The sequence below is a fragment of the Mytilus californianus genome, unplaced genomic scaffold (assembly GCF_021869535.1).
Source record: "Mytilus californianus isolate M0D057914Y unplaced genomic scaffold, xbMytCali1.0.p SCAF_3, whole genome shotgun sequence".
Lineage (NCBI taxonomy): Eukaryota > Metazoa > Mollusca > Bivalvia > Mytilida > Mytilidae > Mytilus > Mytilus californianus.
The window spans coordinates 62474493-62494083 of record NW_026262679.1 but is presented as its reverse complement, the minus strand read 5'-3'; the positions used below and the strand labels follow the sequence as shown (position 1 = coordinate 62494083).

The following is a 19591-nucleotide window of genomic DNA, read 5'->3' as shown; positions in this document are numbered from 1 at the left end:
TGTAAACAAAACAAGTATATAAATCTTCCTGAAAACCAAAGAATGTTTTGTCTAACTTTAACCAAATAAAATCATTTGTGGCATGTTCTGAAAATTTAATACCCGGTCTTATTGTGTTATTTAAATAAAAACTTTAAAACTAGAAATTAAAAATTTAAATAAAATAAAAATAAAAATTAAGTATATACACTGATAAGCCACCGTGTCTTTTCCCGCTAGGTTTGGAATTGGTTCTAGATCTTATAAGATGAACCATTTGAAAATTTGGAAGTTCTAAACAATTATCCAGATCACAGTGGATTTCTTGCAAGCAAAAAATGTCTTGCTGTAAAAGATTGTCAACGAAAATATCATCTTCACAAATTTATTAAATCCCTTACTGATATAACCATTGATATTCCATGTTGAAATTTTCAAGTTTTTTTTACTATAAATCATGTATGAATAAACTGTAGGTGTCTTCAAAGACGTCCGCGTTAAATGAACATACAATTAACACTTTACCTACAATAACCTATGGAATCAGCCGATACTTCCGGTCAGAGGAAGAGACGCCACTCGACCGGGTAACTATTATTATTAAACAGGTAAACTACCTAGTGATCAAGCCATAAGATGCTTTGCGATGACAACTCTGTTATAAATGATATTAACTGTAATGTTAAAACATGATTGACATACATTACAGAATGTTTACTTATATACTACCGGTAACTATACGGTATCAGAGACATATATATTGTTGTATTTTGTGTATATGCCCCTTGAGGGCCCATGATTGGATACTTAAATCTTGAATCTATACCGTTCGCCCTCGGGATAATCAAGGATCGACTGGGGTACACATATAAAAAAATAAATAGATGAAGCGTGTTTGTCAATTTGAAAATAACACAACTATCCGGCATCAGTGACCTTAGGACAAGGATGTAAATAACTGGTTCTAAATAACTGCAGGTTACCCTACGGTCCACTACAAATTACAAGTCATATCGGCACCTATTGTATTATAGATGATAGTATAAATTGTATAGATAACTTCAAATCAGCTTCTAGTCAATTTTGGCATCATCTAAAAATCATTCTGTCATTTGGTTAGTCTGTTCAACACCTTTCATTATGTTGACAGACCTGCCAACTTTAGAAAATCCCCATAGTGTTTTAGTGCACGACCAGATTTTTACGGGTTTCAATTATTGTGGCATTCCTGTGTGTACTGTTTTTTTACTCATATCTCTTCTTTTTTTCTTTTGGTATACAGATGATGAGCTAAAAAGCCTTGTTTTCTTTTATTTTTTGTACTTATTAATTGGCAAAATAACTTAAGAATAGAGAAAAATGGCTTAAAAAATAAAGAATTCAAAATAAAGACACCCCTCCACCCCCAAAGACCTTCTAATCATTGCACCATGACTCAAAAGACCTAAACCTAAATGTCCTAAAGTTAGAAGGATGGAGACAGTTCTTGAGTTAGTCTATCAGTCATGTCAGTAATGAGAAAATGGATAAAATTTGAGTTATCTTTCTTGGTATTCAGAGGTGCTCCTACTGGCTAAGGCTTATACACAATAGAAGTGAATACAATATGGCATTGATTTTAAATCAGAACTGGACAGAAACAAGTCTGATTTCAAAAATTTGAACGGATTTCAAGATAAACGAGGTTTCCTAATGAGTTCATTACAGTTTAATTACATTTTTGTCATGAAACTAAGGTAAATGTTGCAAAAAGGCCATTTCTCGAATCATATTTTTTCACTGGAAAAAACGTCAATTTCGCATGCTTTTATGACGTCATTTACCAGATAGAAGGCTCGCCTGTATCCCTGCTCTATTAAAGTTGGCAAGAACTTTCAGAATCGTCATTCTGCAGGGTAGTCTAGAAATAATTTATGTTCTGTAAGTATGTAATCTTAATTCCCGTATGACTGCAGGGAGGGTGACCAACTTATTAGATTTTAATTTCAAAAATTTTGTGCAGTAAAAGATCAAATTATTTCACCCGTTCACTCAACATGTGTTGGAAGTCATGATAAAATTGAGAATGGAAATGGGGAATATGTCAAAGAGACAAAAACCCGGCCAACATTTTGGTCACGAGGTGATGGAAGTCACATGACAGATTCAACTAACTACCGTATCCCGGGAACTGGCGTATTGAGTGATTGTATGATAAATTGATTAAAATTGAAATGCTGACTGACCAATTCTATTTACAAATTAATTAATTTTTAGGATCATTATGACCTATTGGATAAGCAGATTACCTGTAACAACAAATTTTGACACCTGTTGTGACTGTTGATTAGCTGGGGTTGTAAACTTGTCATAAATATGTCGCCAGGTAAAATTATAAAATTATAGAAATTGATCAGAAAAACTTCAAAATTGGCTTTGTACCAACAATTTTTCGGGTAGATTTTTGTGAAAATCTGGATTTTGATTTGTTTTACGATCCCTATATTGGGATTCATGTTGAGGCATAAAAATTGGGATGATACCGCCAAAATCAGGATAGTTGGAAGGTTTGCTGACATGTCTCTTTTTTTTTTTTTTTTTTATGGAGTGGGTACTTTGACCTATAATGGTTTACTTTTACAAATTGTGACTTGGATGGTCATCATGGAGAGTTGTCTCATTGGCACTCATACCACATCTTTTTATATCCATTAGTTTGTTTAGTTCATTGTTAAAATCATCACATGTAATAACTAAGCAGTTGGAATAAATAAGTAAAATTAATAAATACATTTCTTTTTTGTAAATCTTTTGTTATGATCTTTTTTCTTTTTTGATAATTAGGCCAATTAAAATTAATTGATAGATTTTCATCCCCGCCTGCCCCTCTAAATTATCCCACCCAGATTTTTTCAATTTTTTTTTAAAGTTTATGATTTACGGATAAGAAACTGTGGATTTTCCAATTTATACAATGACTTTGTGTCAGGAAATTTGGACTGTGAATGATATTCAAAGTGCAAGAATCATGAAACACATTGGTACAAAATACATGATTTGAATAAAGAAATTGACACAAGCACGAACTTGTGTGATTTATGACTGAATGAGTACAATACGTCGGACATCATACACAATGTATTATAGCAAGCCCTTAGATTTACCCCAAGGCTGTCTTTTTTTGTTGACAAACAGCAAACACCCACAGTCCCCAGCCCCTCAATAGAGTCATTAAACAGCTTCTTCTTTTTGGTTAAGTTCATGTTTTACATTGTAATTATATTTGCACCTTGCATAAGAATCTTAAAAGCATCAAATTTAGTATTTTCAACACAGTTTGAGTTTTCATTTCACTCTGTAATCATAAAGCTTGTGTTGCATACCAGTGCATATGCTTCATTTTATGGGCACTACAAAGCATAGCTAAGAAAGCAAAATAAATTTGATGTACTGGGTAATCTAAAAGAGAACATTTCTCCACGTTTCTGGTATTAAATGAAAATAGGTATCTAAAGCGGGAATTACATGTAGAACAGAGTTTTTGATGTTTTATTTTCCATGGCAAAAAATTGAATTAAAAAAACGTGAAAACATGGCTTTAGCGCAGTGGAGGCAAAGGCATTAGAGATCAAACTTGGGAAAACATCTGTTTTGCTGCAAAATTTAGTATTTTAAATAACTAATCATCAAGATTCCTGTTGAAAACAAAACATAACTGGGTAAAGTAGGATTCATTTAAAGAAAAGTCGAAGACTCTTCCATAAGACAAATTATTTTCTTTAAATAACTTTGTTACCTAGATGTCCACATTACACTTTGTTAAACCGCAACTACTTGAAAACTGATGAATGAGATATCAATTAATTTAAACAGCATTTTCTATAGGAAATGAAGTTTTAACTTTGCTATTCTTACTTTTGAACTGTAGAATTTTTATTTGGTTACCATACCAAAACCGAAACCATGAATTGTGCCAGTTCTGCAAAAAAACATTGAAATGACTGGGAACACACATGTATCTTCCTTTGAAAGCTCACACGTTATGCCAAGAAACATTAAACACAATCATCTGTAATTTAATTAATAATGCTTTTGTTAATTTATTCTTGTAAACCAAATACCTGTAGTCCTAAATAACCATTTATAATACCAAGCCTTGGGGAGCTGATACCAATATGGGAAGGCATTGCCTCAATGCTATATCAACAAATGATCAATCAGTCTCTGAGAATTTTATCATGTACATGTACATTTTATAATATTGTATATCTGGCTAGAATGCATATTCATGAATCAACCGTTTTGATGAAGTCTTATTCTTGCACTCAAAGATGTCTTAAAAGTTTGAATTATCAGAGTTAACTGAGATTTTTTTTAAAGATATATCCGATTTACAAAAAAATGTAGTATGTTTAAGAACTTTATTTTCTTGTAAAGTGGGTAAAAATCAGGTAGAATAGATTAGTCTGAGGTATAAAAGACAGTACCAATATTTCAAGATGAATGTATTCTCCAGGAAACAATAGAGCTTGCTGGCAGAGATTTATATCATAGAGTTTTTTATTATATCAAAATTGCTTCAATTTGCAAAGTTGACTGTAGTTTTATGACGAAAACACAATTGACAGTAAGACAAAAAAGCGTAATGAATTAATTAAAAAACATTGTTTGGCTTGAATTCCATTAAAAATGTTAAATTGAAACGTAATTTGTTTTTGCCTGTCCTCATTTTTAATAATAAATAACATAAACGGCTGGCATTGATTGTATTCACTTCTGAATGAAATATTGAAAAAGAACTTGAAGTACACATGTTTTTTATGCATTTATGTATGTCACCACACAAATGTCACCAAGTAAAATATAAACTTTATGTCCAGGGAGGGATACAAATGAACTTGACACATCCTCTGAGAATTTATGACATCTCTCCCCCACCCTTGCTTTTTATTCGGTGGTGGACCCTGTAATCGTTAGTAATAAACACATATTTTCTGCTTGTTTCTTTTTATAGATACACCAATCATTCGCTTAGTGTCCTGTTGTCCTGTCCTGTTTACAGATCAATATACCAAAAATTTCTGTCCCGCTGGGGCCACAATCATAGACCCGCTTTATCTCAATTCTTTTAGGGTTGCACTATGGCCGTTGAAAGTCATTTTTCAAGCTGTTGCTAAATCATGAGAAAAATGAAGCAAGATAAGATCAAACTTTTGAGTCCCTGACATCAAGACATCTGAAATAATCTACCAAAAAAGTAAAAACCACTACCCCTTAAGAGTTTTCCCAAAGCTATTTTAGAATATATTTTTGAACCTAGGAAGATAGATTCATATAAGAGCACTACTCTTGTTTTCAATCCCATTTTTGAATTACTTGTATACTTCGTATCTATTTATTTTCAATTATCCATGACGATTTCTTTGATATGTTTACAATTACTGTAACATTGGGTGCCAAATTAAACAGATACCAATTTGACTAGGTGCTGAATTAATTATATCGGATGCTGATTTGACCAGGTGCTCAAGTGACTAGAAGTCAAATTATGAGTAAAACTCATACCTATTATACTATAGAATGTTATAAAAGGCCTAACATGACAAAATGTGGAAAAAAAAATCAATACGGAAAACCAACATACAACTGTAGTTGGTATATTCTAAAAACAATAAATGAAATACAATTAAGCAGACAGCAACCAATGACAACCACTAGATTACTAGGTTACTGACTTGGGACAAGCATTTAAAGAATGTGGTGGGGCTAAACATGTTTGTCAGTGCTCATTTTTATGGTACATGTACCGTAGTAATCTATGCTCCTTTAATCTGTAGTACATTATTTACATGTATAAATTACTGTTTGTGATTATGGTTTGCCTTTGCTTTTTATATGGGAGCTACCATTTGATTTTTATAGGGGGGGCTCGGGTGAAATTTGAAAAAAAAGGCAGGACAGGAGTTTTGAGTAAAAAAAAAAAGGCAGGATGACAATTTATGAAAAAAAAGTCAGGATAAGCTAATAAAAAAAAAAGGCAAGACCGAATAGAGTGAAAAATAAAAAGGCAGGACAGAGATTACAACTAAAAAAAAATGCAGGACAAAATTTTCAAAGAGACATGTTTAGCTTCAAACGTAGCATTTTCATGGCATTAATTGTCTTTAAAAATTTTGTCCTCCCTCTGCTAATTACTGTGTTTTTGCAAATCTTGACCCAAACTGGAAGTTGTCTTAGTAACTGTTTTTCTGTATTTAAAATTGAGAATGAAAACAGGGAATGCGTCAAAGAGACAACAACCCGACCAAAGAGCAGAAAACAGCTAAAGGCCACCAAATATAGGAATAAGGTCAATGATAGACAAATTGAAGAAATATTGTCAATATACTTTTTTGGTCATTGAACAAAGACTTGCAAAGAACATGATCAGATTTTGTATTAATAACCCAAATGTATATACAAGAATACAAAGTTATTGTTATCAGACAGAATACAAAGTATTGTTATCAGAATACAAAGTATTGTTATCTGAGTGGAACTGAAATGAATCTTATGAAAGACTCAGTCATCCATGCCTCATGTTTGTAAATGAAATTGCTGATTTTTTTCTTCTTTTAATGATAAACCTTTAAACAACTGTGAAGTGAATATAGACCTTTGTTTAATTTACATTGATCACTGACATAGAATATATATAACAGTTGTCAGAATGTGTTATCATGGTTATAATCCATTGATATAAAACATAGTTCATATTACTAGTGTTTGAAGTGGTTTATAATAACACTCATGGAAAGAGTTTAAGGAATTAATACTAGTAATACATCTAAAATTATAAGCCAATAACATTCAATATTAAGAATCTTCATTAAAATATTGAATATGTGTGTTTTGCCAACCAACATTTTTTGTACCCAACACAAAGCATTTTGTTTTAATTTCAGATGTATATCTCAGATCTTTAACACATGTTTAATTACTACAACATTATGCAGTTTGAATTTCTTCACTCCAAGCCTATTTACTAGCAACAACTAGTGATATTTGTTGCTGAGGGTGGAAATTGTGTTCTGCAGAACAATTGCTTTAGAAAATTTTTGTTTTTGTTATTTATCGTCCTGGACATGCATGAAAAATTTGCCACTGGACATTAAGCAACCAACAATCAATCTATTTTTTTTCTTTAATAGTCTGTCAGTGATAAATAAATAATAAATAAGTGATAATAAAAGCAGAATTGTTATACTTGTAAATTTGTTTATTGTATTTTTTTTAGGTAAAGGTCTCTGCTGCAATAAAAGGTTAATTACATTAAAGAAGAATAAATATTTAAGTACCTTATATGACATAAGGCTGTCAATGTTTTAGTACACAATGTATAGGGCACAGGTGGGAAAAACCTTTTTGACCTTTTTTAACTGATAAAGATCAGAAGACAACACAAGTGGAAAGTGGATGCTATCTTTTAGTCAGACTGATCAGACATTTTCTTAAGGAAAACATGTAATTTTGCAAATTCTGCAGAATTAATACTGCATGAACATCCACAGTTTTTGAAAAGTTTTCCAAATTTTTGCCGAAATTTGGTTTCCCTACAATATCTTTTGAACATAAATGTATATACAGCTATTATCATATTTATTTTAATAACAGCCCATGGTATGGAGAAGGCTTCTATTATTGATTTTGAGGTCTCTACAATATTGGTACACTACAGGTCACTACAATACAGGTCAAAGGTCATAGTGACAGCAGCATTTGTACATGTAAACTGAATTTTAGTAAAACTTTTGGTTTCTAGAAGTTAGTTTAACACCATATGTACAATCTTCACTGAATTTAGCTTGGAAGTTGCACATTGTAAAGAAATACCCCTATTGATTTTGGTCTGTAGGCCAAAGTTAAAGGTCACTGCTTCTAAATAAACTGAAATTTAGGAAAATTTCATTTCAGGACAGTATTTTTTGGTGGATAACACACTTCAGGGGTGAAAAAGATGCTGGTTAATTTGAAATCACTTTGTCAAATGGCAGGCACACAGCAGCAATTACTAAACTGAAATTGTGAAAATGTTTGTTTTTCCATTTGACAATAACAAGGATTTTTATAATAAGGCTATACAAATCCTTGACAATAACTTTCAGAAGATTTAAAAAGTCTCCAGAAATGTATTATATATAAAATAAACAACAACAAAAAAAAAAACCCAAAGTGTACCCGATACTTAAATGCTTCTTTTTCTACAAATCCTTAAAGGTCACATTATGGCTTTATATGGACTCATAGTGCTTCCGTATGTTTATTGATATTATAGATTGACTTTAAGACATTGCATGCAAACTTGCCTTTTATTAGGCTAGTCTGTCAACATGTTTTTAAAGCTGGGAACATCATGAATTGATAGAGAAATAACTAGAGTAATGTAAGCTTTTTTGTCCTGTAAAAACTAAATCCCTAAGTCTTTTTAGCTCACCTGGCCCGAAGGGCCAAGTGAGCTTTTCTCATCACTTGGCGTCCGTTGTCCGTCGTCGTCGTTAACTTTATACATTTTGAACTTCTTCTAGAGAACCTCTGAATGGAATGAAACCAAACATGGCATGAATGTTCCTTATGAGGTGCTGACCAAGTGTTGTTACTTTGTAGCGGATCCATCATCCAAGATGGCCGCCAGCGGGGGACTTAGTTTAACATAGGACCCTATGGGAAATACATACATTAATGTCTTCTTTTAGAGAACCACTGAATGGAATGAAAAGAAACATGGCATGAATGTTTCTTATTAGGTGCTGACCGAGTGTTGTTACTTTGAAGCCGATCCATAATCCAAGATGGCCGCCAGCGGGGGACTTAGTTTAACATAGGACCCTATGGGAAATACATACAAATGTCTTCTTTTAGAGAACCACTGAATGGAATGAAAGCAAACATGGTATGAATGTTCCTTATGAGGTGCTGACCGAGTGTTGTTACTTTGAAGCCGATCCATAATCCAAGATGGCCGCCAGCAGGGGACTTAGTTTTACATGGGACCCTATGAGAAATACATACAAATGTCTTCTTTTAGAGAACCACTGAATGGAATGAAACCAAACATGGCAAGAATGTTCCTTATGAGGTGCTGACCAAGTGTTGTTACTTTGAAGCTGATCCATCATCCAAGATGGCTGCCAGCTGGGGACTTAGTTTAACATAGGAGCCTATTCGAAATACATACAAATGTCTTCTTTTAGAGAACCACTGAATGCAATGAAACCAAACATGGCATGAATGTTCCTTATGAGGTGCTGACCAAGTGTTGTTACTATGAAGCCGATCCATAATCTAAGATGGCCGCCAGCGGAGGAGTTAGTTTAACATAGGACCCTATGAGAAATACGTACAAATGTTTTCTTTTAGAGAACCATTGAATGGAATGAAACCAAACATGGGATACATGTTCCTTTTGAGGTGCTGACCAAGTGTTGTTACTTTGAAGCTGATCCTTCATCCATGATGGCCACCATCTGGGGATAATGTTTAACAAAGGACCCTATGGACAATACATACAAATGTCTTCTTTTAGAGAACCACATACTGAATGGATTGAAACCAAATATGGCATGAATGTTCCTTATGAGGTGCTGACTAAGTTTTGTTACTTTGAAGCTGATCCTTCATCCATGATGGCTGCCAATGGGGGGACTTCCTTTAACATAAGACCCTATGGGAAATACATACAAATGCTTCTTCTAGAGGTGCACTGAATGGAATGAAACCAAAACATGGCATAAATGTTTCTTATGAGGTGCTGATGAAGTGTTGCTACTTTGTTGCCGATTTACTGTTCAAGATGGCCACCAGGATTTTTTATTAAATTACAGGACCAATATAAAACCAAATTTGGCCTCACTCATTATTAGGGTATCTGTTATGATTTTAATCTATTTTTACATGATTTCCAAAACCAAAGTAGAATCAGGTGAGCGACACAGGCTCTTGAGAGCCTCCAGTTTTTAAGTTTGTGAGTGACAGGTATGTAAGTGTGATTTGATTGATTGTTAATTACTTACATGTAATGACCAGTTTGTGTGTTTATTTGTAAGTATGAAATTTAGCAGCAAGAAAGACTTTGATTTAGATGAAGAATTTAGCAAATTACAAAAGCAATACGATTTTTCAAAGACTGAAAAAGAACAAAAAAACATTAATCTGCAATACCAATATTTCAAACAATATATCCTTAAGAAACTCTGCTTATGTAATCTATTTTTAAAAATAACTGCTGCTGCAGTCGATAACTATGCATTGTATTTGTTAGTTTGTTTAAAGAAATGATTTTGGAAATCCAGGACACCTTATTGAGTTTTGTGTATGTACTTAATGTCTTATTGTCATTCCTGATTTGACCTTTACTTTAAGTCTGATCAGTTCTGGACAGTAATTTTACTTTTAGATGTTTGTAAATATTGGTTTTTACCCACAAGTGTATTGATTTTAGTTGAAAACTTTCCACAAAACCTTAAGCAAACAAAAGAAATATAGTTTTGATTGTTTTATTGAACAGAAGCTAAACCTTACTTAAGCAGGGCATATTAACACGGATTTAAATGTACTTTTACTTGAAATTACAGTATAGAAGGAGAAAAATGGTTTGGTAATAAGGGGGAAGGTATATTTTTATGGCAAGAACATCTTTTGTATTCATCAAAAACATTTCCAAGCAGAAAAAAGTTTTTATAAGTCCATCTGCTTCTTAAATTTTGTTTTTTTTTCTGTAGGATTTTCATGCAAGTGAAAAAAGAAATTACCTTAAAAGACCCACCTCCTCCTTCAAGGTCTATGGAGATGAGTTTTACATAAGATTTTAAACTGTTTTATTGGTATTTTACTGTATTATTAATGAAAACCCAGTCAGTTAGTTATCTTTTCTTATTTTTTATACCCCCACCTAAAAGTGTGTATTTAGTAATGCCCATGTCTGTTTATAACTCCCTCAAAAATTTAGTTTGCTGTGATGATTAATGTACAAATGGAACAAATCTTTAAAAATGTGAACACGATGTCACGGACCAACAATTTAATTTATTAACATACAGATTCTTATGTCTTTAAATTCCACCTGTACATGTACATTGTATATCATTGTAACATGGGTGTTTTGCTGCAGATGCTTAAAGATGAACATCAAGACATGCTTCTTCCACAAGTGTTCATTGATCGGGTACCCTGTCCTACTTCAGAGTTGCTCCCTTTGCCAAACATTTCAGAATTGGAAACAGGAATTAAAATTTGACTACTCCGGTATTCATTTATCCATTTCATATCAGTCTTTATGAATGTGAATTTTCACAGTAAACTACTTATCATGTTGGATAACTTTATTAGTTTATTAGATAGTCAGTAGATTGACTTCCCCTTGTCTTAAGGATGATTGCTCCTCTGGGTTTTTGAATTTTTGTCAGATGTTCGGAATCCTCTGGTTTTACCCATGTAGTGCAATTAAAAAAATTTGCCCATTAACCCCTACTTTTCTTTCCATAATTATGTCAACATATTATATAATTTTTATATTACATATAGTTTAAAATGTCATCTTTGTAAATCTTATAAAATCCTTGTTATTTTTTCATCGTTTTTGAAAGAAAAAAGGTGCAAATGTTAAATGTATGAAAAATCTAGAGAGAATTATTTCCCGCCAAATTTTCAATGGCTTATATCTTGAAAACAAGCACACGGACCCTTCACTTTTTTCTTTATTTATATACTATCAATTTATATCAGTCTTTTAAAAAGCTTGTTATTTTGAAACAGAGTAGCGAACATCCTTAAGTTTTTCAACAGCAGTTGCAGAATGCATGACATGGGTATATTATTCCAGTAGCAGCAGTTATTTTGCAAACTTTTTGCCTTAGTGACATGAACAATCTGTCACTACAATTGTATAAACTACTTGCATACTTCATAAACTTTTTTGAGTCTTTTGTAGAAGAAATGCTTATCTGGCGTACAAAATTATCATAAGCCTTTTTATATTATGTTTAATTATTATAAGCAAATTTTGCTGAAAGAGTTAGTAGACTCTTTGTAGGAGTGATTGCCTTTTAATGACAATTTGTTAACCCTTTTTTGTTATGGGCAAATAACTAAAGCAAATAGAAACTGTAAAAAGAAAAAAATGATCATCAATACAAGATAAACAGGATATTTTGGTCATGAATTCTGATGGGCGTAAAGGGGGGGGTATCTGTACGGGAGAACGCAAAATAAAATTGCCATTTCACGATGAAAACAATTAAAAATTTCTTGCACGTTGATCTTTTTACCGATTTCACGAAACAGGGTGAATAATGATCCTTTTTCACGGCTGCGCGTGAAATAAAAATGGCAAAACACGTTGCACGAAAATAACCCTTTACCACCCTCAATTCTATTCTAGACTAATTTCTAGTCTACAATGTTGGAGAGTGTCAATTGTTGAAAATGCACCTACACCTAGGTGAGCTACACAGGCTCTTTAGAGCCCCTAGTTTACCTATTTGAGTGATATAAGAGTCACAATAAAGTTTTCAAGATTAGATCTGTTTCTCATTTAGGTTAATTACAATTTTGTCTATAGATCTTTACTTCATGTCTATCTGACAGTGTTTATTGACCTTGAACTTTTTTAAGGTCTCATTCATTGATCAACATTTATAAGCTTTATTGATGCATGTAGTAAGATCTTTATTTCAAAGACTATCAATATATTCACCATTAGTTATTGTCATTTAAGCAGACAAGATAATTCCACATGTCCACTAAAGTGCAAATTACCAGAAGTATTTGTGGGCTGAGGAGATAACCAGATGTATAGACCTAGCATAGTGGATTATGATTTCAAACTATAAACTATTGTAATGATCTATTGACTGTTTAAGATGTTAGTAACATCCCATTATATTATAGCTGTTTGCCCCAACAGATAGTTGGTTACCACTATATATGTATATTTTTATCCAACGAAATCATAGGTTTGAACGTTGTATTCAATTTAGACTTGTTTATATTTTTTCGTTTGGGCTTGTATTATATTTGCCTTCGGGTTTATATGATCCGTTCATCCTATTTTGACTCCTCAAAATTCAAGAGTCTATCCTAAATTGAGGTAAATTGGATGGCTTTCCAAATACCGTTTCGATTCTTAACAACACTGAAGAGACATTAATTGTCGAAATCCGGATATGGTGTACAAAAACCTTTGCACCTTTTGTTTGCGGTATACCATCTTTTCCGCAAGTTTATTGTTTTCTGTTTAGTATTAAATTTTACAATTAAGATCCATTTATTACATCAGTGATCCATTTATTTGGCAATGGCCAATGGCAGTCAGCATGGTTTAAGAACATCAGTTGTTCGACCTGTTAGTCAAATGCGTTTTGTTAAAATATACTTTTTCACTTTTTTGGTCTTTTGGAAAATGTAGTTTGTGCTGTATTTAGACCCCTCTAACAAGAAATTTGTTTTGCATGCACACGTATAAAAATTGCTGTTTTTATCCAACGCAATCATAGGTTTGAACGTTGTTTTCAATTTAGACTTGTGTATATACATGTATATATATATGACAGTATATATTTTCTGTACATGTGTATGTTCATCAATTAAATCAATACCAGTATGAAAATTAGATGTGGTTTGAGGGCCTAGAGGGGGAAGGGGGGTGGGTTTCAGTTTCGTATTCTTTAATTCTTTTTAAGCCTTTTTTTCTCTATTCTATATTAATTTTGCCCATTACTCGCTATTCTTTATTTTTATGCCCTGCTGCAGCTGAGGGGGCATAAGTGTTACCCTTGTCCATCTGTACGTCCATCCGTACGTACATTTACCTACATATGTACGTCTGTCCATATGTACGTCCCAAAATTAGTTTCTTATCTAACAAGTTTGCCTCAACCAAATGTTATGAAATTTATACACAATGCTTATTACCACAAAAAACTCAAATCAAGTTCGAATTTGGTTGGCGTCACTTTTACCATTTTTGAGTTATGTCCCTATATAACGTTATATATGCAAGCGGGGCATCATCTGTGTCTCATGGACACATTCTCCATTTATTTGGACCTATTTTTTCGCTTTTCTTAATTTTTTGGGCTTTAATTCTGTATTTTTTTTTTTTCCATTTTTCTATTGAATTGGCCCAGTATTCTCTATTCTGTAAACCCCATCCAGACCCTCTAGTATGATTGCCAATGAGACAACTATCCACCAAAGTACCACTAATCGCCCCAGTGACATTTTCAATCTGCAGCAAGGAATCATTATTGCTTGCCACAGTGGCAAGCAGTGGAAATGATTAAATTGTCATGATATATACAAAAGAGGTATTAAAATCCTAAAAACCACTTTGTTGTGTCTGTATACATTGACCAACTAACTACCTTTGTTTCTTAGCCAAAAACAGCCCTTAGTATTATCTTGGTCTTAGATATATAAATGAAGAATAGCAGAAAATTAACAAACAGACAAAAAGGGAAAGAAATGTGGTCTAAAATGAATTGTGGGCATATTATGGAGACAGAAAATCATGCTGAGTAGAAGTGCGTTGTGATTATAAACAAAATACTAATAAGTATAATACTTAAACTCTTAGGGTAAAAAGGGATAAATATTTATTCCCAAGATAATTTTATACACCCACATCACACATTCATTTAAATGGCCTTCATTGTTTTGACAGAATCAACATATTTGAAATAAAAAAAAACAAACAAACTTCAATGTTTACCATTTATACAATGTTGAATAAACATGCATTAGGTGTTAGAATCAGTCAAACAAATGTATTGCCGTGTTTTAATTAAAAGTGTAATCAAATACAAATAGTGAATTTATAAAAGGGCCTGAAGCGATAATCTCTGTGCAAAGAATCAATACAATGTTGTCTTTATTTCAGTTGGAGAAGAAAGGTGGAGAGAACAGCATGTTTTATCAACTCGTAATTATATATTGACCGCCAACAAGGATTTTTAAATTCAGGAAATTGTGATTATAGTGTAGAAAGTAACAATAGAGGAATGGCATTGTTTCACATCTGCCTGTAAGTGATGCTTCTTGTTGACATAGGTAACAGATTATTTTACATCAATATTTATTGATGCTTTCTAAATGCATGTTATATATGTTGTATGTGTGTGACAAAGTGCAATTTTGAGTGGTCTGCAGTGACATCATTGTAGCAAGTGGTGAAATTGTCTGCCTTAATTTGATCAATCATCCAATGTCACAATAATTTCAGTTAATTTTTCTGTTTACAAACATTAGCAAGCTCAGAATAGTTCTGTTGTCATCACCAAATTCTTTGATAAGGTATACATGCTAAATGACATGGAATTGATTTTCTTCCTTAAATCTCAGAAGAGTGGAGGAGAGGGTTGTCTTCTGAAAAGTTTGAACAATACTACTGGAGACAGAAGAATAAGTGATCAAATGGCATATGATTTTGTTCTTACTTAAACCAAAAAAAGGGAGGGCAATCCTGTCAACAAGTACCTATGGTCCCTCTTCCCTACATCAGGCTCATTTACATGTATAAACAGTCTAAAATGTTTCAAATTCAATTTGTAAAACATGTTGCACTGACATATATAAGGTTTTGTCAACTAATCAGTATTGCATTAATACCATTGCCAATCATCATATTTTTTCCATTTATAAAATTAATGAAGAAGTTAGAACAAATAAGTATCATGAAGATTATTGCTACTTTTTATACATATAGCAATTTAATAACAGTAGAGCAGTTTCAAAGCAACCCCACAATGTTTCTTTGAAAAATGTTTTGGGAATTTTACACTTGTATAATTGAACCCTTTTGACAAGCTGTTTTGTGTTTTTAGCAAAAAAAGATAGAAATATGAAAAAAAATATTTGACAGTAGTACTTGTTTTATGTCAAAGTTGCTTCTGGACTTCCTCCCATATAAACATGTCTACCTCAAACTTTCCTCTCTGTAATTGTCAGTATCTTTTGTAAATTTCTCAACAAAAGTGATGTATATTTTTTTAAGAAATAATTCCTTTCTGTCATGCTCTATGCTCATGTTAACATGGGTAGGCATTATATTTGTTGATAGCTTTATACTTAGCATTAGGGAGGTGTAAAATATTGACAAATAAGGCTTTACTCTTCAGAAAGATGAAAGATACAAAGCACCCTGGGACTTTTATAGCCTACTAGACTGTATAGGTTTTTCTCATTGTTGAAGGCTGTGCAAAAACTGTAACTTGTTATTGTCTTTGTCCATTGGTCTTAAATGGATAGTTGTTTCATTACATGAAGAATTACAAAACAAATCTGGGGTAGGATAAGTGGGGTATGATAATGAATGGATAGGAAGATGTCTTTTGATTTTTGAGATATTACTAGCTCAAAGTTCCAAGTCATAACAACTGTAAACAGACATAAATTTTGGAGCCCCTCCTGATCTTGCTGTAGGGGTTGAGTTATTTATTACAAAACTCCAAGACCTTCTAGAATCTCATGACGAAAACCAGCTTTTAATGCATATTTTTAAAACATTTTCTTTCATTTCCAATTAGATTTTGGGAAATTTGATTTTAATCTGTAGTCAGACATCTAATCTTTACCAAACTTTATAATCACATCAAGTATCTGTTTAAAGGTCTTTAATAGGTGTCAAGATATTTCTCCTAACACTACAACAACTACAACAACTACATTACCATAATGGTCTGATCAGGTGATTTGATCAGGTGATCATGATTTCAACTTGGTCATTTATCATGCCATGTTCTTACTGTGAATAGAAATGAAGGTACAAAAACAAAAAGCTTTGCAAAAAAAAGATGGAATTGATATTTTTAATGAGTGCTATTTATCTGAATTTTTAAAAGCAGGATGTAAGATGAGACAGCTATAATAAAATGAATTTTTAAGCTGTTTTACTTATTAGGTTATTCTCAATAGAAAACTTAACCTTAAACAAGAATGCGATTGTCAGGAGGTTGACAAACTTTAAGGCTTACATGGGGCTAATCTTTAACTGACAGGTGTGTCTGGAAAATTGATATATTCTAGTTCCTTATTTACATGTACAGAGCATTCACATTTTGCAGACCTATAAATATTGATAAGGGTATAAAGAATGATGTTCAAATATGTATGTTTGTAATGGTATGATGTCTTTGATTTTTTTGTAGGAAGATGACAAGACCAGCATTGTACAACATTTTCACATAGGTGAGTACCAAGTTGGTAAAATTACAGTATTTGTTTGGGTATTTGCAAAAAAATTAACTGTTTGTTTGTATACTCGTGATACTCTAATGATATACTCAATTTAAAAAATTTTGTTTTAAAATTACGACTTGAATATAAGTGTTGGAATCATATTTAGCAAGGAAAATAAGTAAGTTGTTGCATGTTTTATCAGTGTATGCTAAAGTCACATGGCAAATTCTTTAATGCTTTATACATACTTGGTTGTTCCAATTGTCAAATTAAGTGGCAAGCTTTAAAGTTGGCTGTTTTCAGGGAAATATCACATACAAAAAAGTTATATTACAGTAACACTGTTAAGTTACCTTACTGTTTACTTTATGAAATGAATATTGAAAACAAAGAAAAGACATTGAATTAAGCAGTAAAAAGCTGTAGTTTTGTCTTTGAAATATTATTGAACAAAGGAAGGCTGGAAAGATTGACCTAAGGATGACCTATTGGATGAAGAAAACTGACTAGAGAGTACTATATTTATACTTATATCAAATCATTTGATAAAATAGATAGTTGACTAAGCATTGTCAGTTTCAATTATTCCTAATTATAATATTTGTTAATAATTTCACTAAATGTGTGGTAGCCTGAGCATTTTTGTTGTGGCGACGTTATCAGATTGTTAATTTTAGCAGTTTAGCCTAGCAGGTATAATTGAAAAGAAAAGACATATATGTAAAAGACAAAACTAAAACCAATTTTGTACCAAATTTTTTACAAATGTTTATACAAAGCTTGTAAATTTATTACTTAATGGCTTGTTGATTTCACTTGCAACAGCTCTGAAATTGACGCATCTGGTTTTGATGATGGCAGCGGTAGTTTTTTCTTGTAAAATCAAATGCATTTATTAGCAGTACATTTGTGTAAGTGTAGTACATATAGTAGCTGTTACCTCTTTTGATGATCAAAATTACAAAGAAAAAATTTTTCTTTTTTATTTTGCCATTGTTAGACATATCTATGTTTAGTTATGGTGGGAAAATGTAAATTTTTAGAAAGTCTTCATAGTTTTCTTTCAACTCAAGGTCTATTCTAGAAAGTGAGCAAACAAGTCAGTTATGTTCAACTTCTGGTGATCATCATTGACTTCTGGAAGAAAATATTGATGTGAAGCGTTCCTCTTTGGGTAAATTGCTACTGTTGAGCCACCTTTGATCGATTGCTATCACTACAAACACTAGATTTTAGCTTATAATTATCCCCAGCTATTCTATTCATTTTAGCTATAGTAATATTGACTAAAAGATACAGCACTAGTCCCATTAAATCTATTGGGAGTTTGGCTGATACTTATGAGGAGTTATGTCCCTTGGGAATAGGGTAATCAGCAAATTTGGTGGTTTCTGGATGATAAGTGTTATAGGTTTTGATGAAAATTTGTATAAAAAGAGATTAGGGTATAGTCCAATGAGTCCTAAACCCAACCATACAAATAACCAAAATATTTCTAGAAGTCAACATACTACAAACCTTCAACAATAGACGGAACTTATCTATTTAATATATTAGGTTCTTTAATGACCCCAATCTAGTAAATAAATGAAAAAGAAACGATCATTGATCTACCGTCAACACTCAATTCTCTGACTAATTATAGACAAGAAAGTCAGGTTATTTTTTTATATGACAATAAACCATAAAAATATAGACCAATATAGAAATAATATAAGTTGTGGAATGATTGTAAATAAACAACTATAAAATAATATAAGTTGTGGAATGATTGTAAATAAACAACTATACAGCAAAAACTAAAACACACAAGATGCCTATCAAGGCGTTTCTCAGTTTCTGGAGAGGAAGCTAGTTCAAGCCAAGTTAAGTTTCATTATGATCTGTCTAACTCCATGATAATTGATACCTTCAGGAGTTATGGTCCTTAAGAATGGGAAAGAGAATTGTAGTAGATGGTTGTTTTCAGCTGTTCAGAAGTGATTGCCCTTAAATATCTAGTCAAGAAAAAATACTATTTCATATTTAAAAGATGAAAGATCACATAGTAAATCCAGTTTGTGTATTTTAGAACATTTGTAGATTTATTCAAAACTACATCATAAAAAAACACTTTCAAATGGGGAAAAAAAATTAAAATTAAGTTTCTTGTACTATTTTTATTATATATAAACTCACCACCCATTGCCATAGTATTGATTTTATTCAGGACATCCTTTTTAAGTCGTTATATCGACAAAAAAAACCAACTTCTAATTGACTTTGATTGAAGATTAATCATCGATCTATTCCTAAGGTGGAAAGTTTTAAGTATGTAGGTCAATTTTAAGAACCAAATGGTTTTTGCAGTTGTGGGTACTACATTGTGTAAATATTACAAAGTTTTCTCTGGTAATTTTTGGATTTCTCATTTCAATAGAAT

At 32.2% G+C, this 19591-nt stretch overlaps 1 protein-coding gene across 4 annotated transcripts in view; it reads left to right on the top strand.

Annotated features, from left to right (window-relative positions):
- The first annotated feature begins 499 nt into the window (after positions 1-499).
- Positions 500-19591, top strand: part of LOC127733148 (GRAM domain-containing protein 2B-like) — a 97772-nt gene continuing 78680 nt past the window's right edge. The window contains exons 1-4 of one of the 4 annotated variants that reach the window (XM_052242482.1): positions 500-566; positions 2236-2344; positions 14873-15016; positions 17139-17178. The gene's annotated coding sequence lies outside the window, so the exon portion shown is untranslated. Of the gene's footprint in view, positions 588-2235; positions 2345-14872; positions 15017-17138; positions 17179-19591 lie in introns of all 4 variants that reach the window. The other 3 variants (XM_052242480.1, XM_052242481.1, XM_052242484.1) reach the window with 3 other exon arrangements.